The following is an 8,209-nucleotide window of genomic DNA, read 5'->3' on the forward strand; positions in this document are numbered from 1 at the left end:
ACTTTGCCTTATACACTTTGGGAGTGAGAGATAAATACACTTCTCATCTTTGGAAGTTTGACACATGTGAGTGCATGAATTCAAGGTGTTCCACGAGTTAGTAATGGAAGTGCACTAATAAGCCTTGCTTGATTTGATTGCATTAATTCATGCTTAATCTATCTTTTTCATACTTTGAGGCAATTATGACGTCTAGTCCTTATGCATTCCGTACGTCTTTTATTATTTCTTTTATGTTTTGTTTGAGGACAAACAAAAATGTAAGTTTGGGGGAGTTGATACGCTCGGATTTTGCACTATTTTAAGGCCTTTATCTATTTTGGTATTTTGACGTGTTTTGTGACAAAATGTGCAAATTATAGCCTAAAAAGATAGCTAAAAGTCGAAGTTGGAAATCTAGAGCTTTCGAGCCGTCCAGCGGTCTGTTACAACCCAGCTAGCGACCGCTGGCAGCCAACGACTGCTAAGCCAATAGCGGTCCGCTCCGGGAAAGTTGTGCTGAAGAGAAGAACATGCCCAGCGACCGCTCCAACTGATTCAGAAGCAACGGGATGATTTCCAGTGATCATTGTTCAGGAGGCAGAAGCTACAGATCAACCCACAGGGACCACTGGCCAAGGTGCAGCGGCCCGCTGGGAAAATGCGATGCAAAAATTTGACCTACTTTCTTCCCAAGATTTACCATACTGTGCTGAATATTTGCCATATTTGTGGTACACGAATTGGAGGCTATAAATTCCCCTTCAAACCTCATCAACAAAGATCTTCATTTTGCTGCATAATTCCAGAGCATAATATTTGAGAGTTCATCTTTGATCATCATAGTTCAAGAGTTTTGAAGAAGGAATCAAGAGAAGATCAATGCTATAACGATTCAACCTTTGGGTTTTATTAGCTTTAGTCTTTATGTTTTCATTGTTTTCCCTAAAAACTGTCTTTAGTTTATTCAATTATGTGTAACTAAATTCATAGAATTCTAGGGATGTGTTAGTAACGACTTTGGTTATACATTTCCTATTTATTTAATATCCGTTTTGTTCTTACTTCATTTCTATTCTAAGTTCCGGATAACTGCTTCACAATCGAGTAAGACATTCTGTGATGATCTATTGACTTGCTACATAATCGTGATAGGAGGTTATCGAGTTAGAACGACTTAGTTGACACTACAATTAACTTCCCTTAAAACGACACTATTAATTGAGAGTGATGACTTTTCAAGGGTCTTAGGAGCTTTAGGGAGTTACAAATCTAGGATTGATGCCCCTAGTGTGTGTAATCTACGCTTGTATCGCATGGGTAAAACATATGCGACTCGTCCTACTAAAGTATGAATTGTGCTAGAGTGTTGTAGTTGGAATCTGTATAACCATAATTGTGAAAGCACATCCCTGGGATTTCCGTATTTCATTTGATTTATCTTTGTGTTTTATTTGCATTAATTGACTATTTCTATTTTAAAATTTTTTATATTCAAAAATCTCAAAATCTTTCGGTTTTCCAAATAGTAGAAGAAGCTTAGTAGAAGGTAGACAATTTGTGTCTGTTTTCCCTGTGTTCGATATCTGGTACTGACCTTTAGTTATACTATATATACTCTGAATACTCGCATGTTTATTTAGTGCTAATAAAAAGTGTATCAGCAGCGACCGCTCTGGGAAATCTAGTAGCTACGACATGATTACCAGCGATCGTTGATACAAGTGCAACAACCACTGATCGAGAGGCAAAAGCTACGGGACAATTTGCAGCGACCGGTGAATAAAGTGTAGCGACCCGCTGGAAAACGCGGCTCACAGATTTGACATACTTTCTCTCCAAAACGCGACCAACTGTGCTAGGGTGTTGTAGTTGGAATTTGTATAATCATAACTGTGAAAGCACATCCCTGGAATTTCCTTATCTCATCTGATTTTTCTCTGTGCTTTTTATCTGCAATCATTATTTGCTTTCGTGGTTTTTACAATTTTTACTTTTAAAAACCCAATTTCTGTGTTTTTTTAAATAAGAGAATAAGCCTATTAGAAGATAGACAATTTGTGATCACTTTCCCTTTGTTCGATATCCGATACTAACCATTAGCTATACTAAATATACTCTGTATATTTGCAGGTTTATTTAGTGCTAATTATAAGTGCATCGGTTGCAACTTTTACTTAAAAATATTAAGTTTTAGGGGTATTTTGTATTTTTGAATTTCATGTGACACAATCATTAGTTTTCTTCAATCTTCATTCTACACATTTCCACTTGATCTTACACTATCAACTTTCAAGTTTCACCTCGAGTCATCATTCCATCGTCCAATCATCTACCACTACTGTCTTACCACCACCAAAGCCAATCAAGATAAAATTAAAAGCTAACCCATTAAAATCTCAACATAGTTATTATTTTAATAATGATTCATGCAAGATATCATTTTTAATTTTCATAAAAAACTAATTATGAACAATGCCAAATAATGACACTGAAACTCGCTCTACTTCTGTCTTCGCTTCTCCTATCGATGTGAATTGCTCAAGTTAGATTGTCGAACTGATCCAGCGGGACATATTTATGCCATCTACTTGCAAATTCCGGTAAGTCGGTCCAGTGGAAATTCAAACTGATCAACTTGACTTGATCCGACTTGAGTGTGCAAATGGAGAGACTCAAAGCGTTTCAAAACCTTAACCCACAATACGATTAACTAGTATAAGGAAGTAAGGATCGATCCCACAGAGACGATGTGTTATACATTTGTTGCGGACAAAATGGGAATGGTTGCGGCCACGCTTTCCAGTGGGTTAAATTAAACTACTTGATCTAATGGACTGGAAGACTAAACTAACTACACTGATCCATTTGCTAAAACTTAAACTAAAGTCTACTTAAACAACTCATGCGGAACTTTCCTGAAATAGCCAAACAGAATAAAAGTGAACGACTGTCAGTCGCCTGCAAAACATACGATAAAGTAAAACTTTTCTAACAACTTCATCTTCTTCACATAATCAACATGAAAGACAGAGCATAATCAGATCTACAGCTACTGAAACTAAATCAAACACAATCATTCCATTATTCAACATAAACGTACTTAGATCTACTATACTATACTGTCTATAACCAGATCCAAACATCCTAGCATTTCTCCTACAAGATTTCTCGGCAACCAAGCAAAATTCATAAGTTAAAACTCAGATCCAACAGCTTAAACAATAGCAAAAACGCTAAGCCAAAACATGAATCCTACATTAGAACTTAAAGGTAAATCAGAAGAGTCATGCATGGTAAACAAAACATCTCAACTTGAGCCAAAATCATAACATCAAATTACTTAACTAAAAACATTTATAGTCTGCAACATCAAAGCGTAAACTGGAAATAGACAAAAATAAAGACAGAAATTGTTCCATCGCCCCTTCTCGGAATGGAATTACAGAACCCAAAATGATCAACGTGACAAAAACCAACACCAAACCACTACTAAACTAAACTAAAACAGGAACCAAGTGTGTATGCGACGAAAATCAGGAGTTTGGAGTGTTGGGAGCTCCCATTTTAGCCCTAGAAGAGAGCTGAAGTCTACGGAGTGTGAAGAGCTGGAAGTTTCCTCCTTCCTCCTTCTCTATTTCCATATACAGTAAGGCGTGAGGTTTTGATCCCCAGGGCAACTGCCCTTCGAAAAGTATTTCTTGCCCTTCGCCTTTGGGGATCTTCCTTGTGTGACGCTCCATCTTCTAATCGGGTGCTCTTACCGCATGCCATATAATCTGACTTGAACCGTTTGCGCAGTAAATTCGACTCCTTCTCCTTGATCCATTCGTCCGCCCAACTGATCCACTCGTTCTCTGAATATGGCGAACTTTCACACACACCTGGCTCACAATTAGAAGTTAGATTACAATATTTGGTGTAGTTTTATTACATAACACATGCATGAAACGAGCTTTATTGAAGAACACAAGCTTTAATTCAAAATGATTGATTTAATTTAGATTTATCTTTGTTTATATTGTAGTTAATCAAGATAAAGGGCTTCTCTCCAGCTATTATTGAAGAAAACTATGAAAATTGAAGATTTTATATGATTCCAAAACTAAGAAGAAAAAAATATCTAAAATTTAAAAACATTTTATAGAGGAAAATTTTGAAACAAGAAATTATTTTTGAAAGTTTTTAGGCCCGAATAGCCGATGGGTTAGCTCGAAACCCGGCGGGTTAGGGTTAGGGTTGAAAATTATGATCAGAAAAATTCATAACATGAATAGCTCATACCCAAATAGCCCGGCAACCCGAGTGTGTTGGCCCAAACCCAAACTTTAATCTTAATTGGATAACTTTAATTGGCCAACTGAAATATAGTCATACACATTAAATTATTAATGTGGAAGCCAAATTTCTAATACATAGAGTTTGCATTTTATCACTATCGGTGTGTATATGTACAATATTGAGTTGGGTTGAGACTAGAGGAAAGGATCAGCCTCTCTGTTTCTCTCAGAAATATTGAGGAATTGGAGTTTTGAAAAATGAGAAACAAGGTTTGAAATAATTTTCGAATGAACTAAAAATAGACTAACAGTGACCTAAAAATGTCATTCATATGATTTTATTATGCGTTTTTGTATTTAGATATAGTTTTTAGGGATCAAAACCGTATATATATATATATATATATATATATATTATATATATATATATATTATATATATATATATATATATATATAGGAAAATGATCAATACAAAACTTGATCTCAATACAAAATCCAGACCAAATCCTGACCATGAGATTTGGCAATCCAATGGTCAATAATTAAACAAAAACACGGAGGGTCATTGTAAAGCAGTTTTAGGTCATATTATAAACTTTGGGTTTGAGGTCATGTTAAGATCATTTCATGTCATCCTTACTATAATGACGTAAAAATAAGCTTACAATGACCTAAAAATGACTTTTGTATGCTTGGTTCTGCATTTTTGTATTAAGAATGGTTTTGCATGGATCAAAACCCTATATATATATATATATATATATATGATTTTGATCAAAACAAGTATCCCATTAAATCAAGAAATACAGACCGCATTTAGACCATTGGATTAGGTGAGTTAATCTTATGATTAGAAGATCTTATGGCTTTAATTTCAAGTATTATTATTTTAATCACTTCAAATACTAAGGGGTTACTAATGTCATTCTCTTCCATCCGACTGTTATTGCAATCCCTATAATCATGCACCTTTCTCTTCCATTAACAAATGTTAGCGTGATTTTGGAGTTAACATTCATCATCTTCAACTCCTGCGTATTTTCCATCTTCTTCAGCCAATCTCCCATTAATATTCCAGTATACTTCTTTTCATGAAGATTTATTATATTCAATCAATTAGTTTTCTGATTAATCAGTGTTGTTAATATCATTGTACACTCCGTCGGCGTTTCTTTCATCGGTAATTTCTGTTCTTATCATTCTCTCATTTTGTAATTAACTTCCTCAGTCGTTTATCATTATTAAACCTGTAAATTCACTTTCTTAATTTCCTCTAATTATGTTTCATGATTTCGTAACTTACATTTGTTGGTTTTTTTCCCATAGATTTCTGTAAATTTGTTAAATTCACTTTCTTAATGGAAACCTTAACGCATACTACTTCGCTTGGTTACAATTAATCATCCTCCGATGATGTTTTAGAGAATATAGGTTATGTTTTTAATTATTTTCGTTACAGTTTTCGTCCTTTCTGCTGGGCTTTGTTGGGAATTGCGATAAATTCAAAGAGAAAGAAAAGCGACGGTCTAGAAGAAATTCTGAAGTTTGATACCATGTATTCTCTTTATTGAAGTAACGTCAGTTTAAGTTTTTTATTGGACTCCATTTTATTTGCATTGTCAGGTTGTTTGAAACTCCCTTCGTTCAGATTTGTATTAGGCATCCTAGTACTCGGTAGTTTTATGTAATGACTCGAATATCGGATTATTATGACCCAATTTACCCATAAGTTGACATGACCCAAATATTCGTTTAGTATGACCCAAGGAATGGATGATGTTTGGGTTATTGTTTGTGTAATCTTCGGCCGTATTAATATTGGGTTTTTTAATATGTCAAAAACACGAGAATAATCATGTATTTTACTTCAGTTTGTTTGATACGAACATTTCAATCAGATTTGTACTCCTCAGTGTTATATAATGACCCAAATGTTTATTTATTATGACACAAATTAACCATATGATGCTATGACCCAAATATTCATTTATTATGACTCAATGTATGAATTCTCAGATACTATTATTTTTTTGCCTAATTATGCTCATAATGACTCTTACCTGCATATATTATGACATGAACTGCTAATTTACTTAATCAATTTTTTCTCACAAGTTGCTTAGTTACAGTACAAAAATTCCCGCAACAAATTAATAATTTTATTTTTATCTTTTTTGCTCAAAATGACTCTAACATGTATGAAGTATGACATAGAGTCATCTTATACTGTGTTTTTACTTTTCAGAAGAGATCAAACAACCATCATAATTTACCTTGGTCATAGAGTCAGAAAAATAATTCATATTAAAATCTAATTTGAAGAAACAATAAAATCCAATGTCATTTTAAAGTATCACCCTTTGATAAAAATAAAATGTTTGAAAATCCATACGTTAAATACGCACATAATTATATCAATGAAACATACTTTAAATCCAAAATTTATGACATGGCCATTACAGAAGCTCTGTAGCTTGCTATCATCTTTTTAACGTCGATCTTCATCTTCTTGTTGTCTGTTGCATAATGTTTGGCTGTCGATGTTTTATTGGAAATGGAGCTGTGATTATTTTCGGTCAACTTCAACACAATAGTTTTTAGCTCTTAAATACTGAAGCACACCCTTATATGTAGTCGATAGTCCACAATTCCAATGGCTTCTCACCCATGTTGACTTCCATCTAAGAAAATAATAACTGTAGTCACTTATGACATAAAAGTGATACAAACATGACCTAATTCATATATTTCACTTATGACATAAAAGTGATACAAACATGACCTAATTCATATATTGTTACTACATAACCCATAAAACTATTCCAATGCTAATCAGTGACCATTACATTTATTTTAGGTGATTCCAGATTGAATGCAACTTATAGAAACAATAATAATTTGTAAACATGACACAAAACTGTTACATATATGACCTAATACATTTCTGGTATATGAAATGAAATTCTAAGAGACATTCTTAGTTTTTTCTGGAAATCTATTACCTTTTAAAGCATTGGATCCATCAATTGTGGGAGCCTTAGTAGATTCCTTTCCAATTTCTGGTGTTGCCATTTCGTTTCCGATTGTGCTGTAGATTAAATGCCAGCAGTTATTAATAAAAATTATTTTTCCAAAAATTTAACTAAACCCATATTTAAGGTCATGTTACCCATTTTCAACAAAAAATATTAAAGTTCAGTTCACATTTCTCCATTACTGAAAAAGACATCTCGGTAAGTACCTTTTTCAGAACCATTCATATTTGCTTAGGCCTCGCCTTTGCCATCAATGATTCCCTCGGAATTGTTCTTCAAAGTTCGCCAACCAGATTGAGCGGCTATTCGAAACACAACCAAGGTTAGAAAATTAGGACAAAATTTAAAAATCCAAACAATTGACACCGAAATGACCCAAATCTAGGCAGCCAAATACCATTTTTCGGAGGTTGGTTTTGTGCTTCTTTCTTGCTCACCTTCATCCTTTCATGAACTTGTGGATAGCGAATAAAAATGCCAGAAATCGTGAATCAATTTTGACCCAAAAAATAAAAATAGAAGTTATTAGAAAGTTTTATTAACCTTTATGGTCCACGATCCCTGCTCTGGCAGAGCGAGTGGTCGTCGGCGCTAAAGAAGCGTCGCTGTTGAGAGATATCGCCGATTTCGCTGAAGCGTGTGAAATAAATTTATAGGGTTTTTTGGTTTAGGAGTGAATGATTTTGTGTTGTTTGCTTTGAAGAAATGATAAACTTTTTCTCTCTCTCACCTTATATCTAGCATAGGAAATGAAAATGCATTTTGTTGTCAATATTAATAAATCCCATAAAATCCGCCCACTAAAACGGCAGTTGACGGTTCCACTTATTTGTTGTACCGAAAATGCCCTTCTTATGACCGAAATTTCGTTTGTCATGACACAAGCGAAATGAATTATAGACTAAATCGTGGC

The 8,209-nt window shown here is 34.2% G+C and overlaps 1 long non-coding RNA gene across 1 annotated transcript; it reads right to left on the minus strand.

Moving 5' to 3' along the window:
• Positions 1–7,264: 7,264 nt before the first annotated feature.
• LOC121758726 lies at positions 7,265–7,723 on the minus strand. Its single transcript, XR_006041552.1, has 3 exons — positions 7,694–7,723; positions 7,503–7,598; positions 7,265–7,349 (listed from the first exon to the last, which is right to left on the minus strand). It is a non-coding gene; the product is annotated as an uncharacterized LOC121758726 (long non-coding RNA).
• Positions 7,724–8,209: the final 486 nt, after the last annotated feature.

Source organism: Salvia splendens, chromosome 12 (genome assembly GCF_004379255.2).
Source record: "Salvia splendens isolate huo1 chromosome 12, SspV2, whole genome shotgun sequence".
Taxonomy (NCBI): Eukaryota; Viridiplantae; Streptophyta; class Magnoliopsida; order Lamiales; family Lamiaceae; genus Salvia; species Salvia splendens.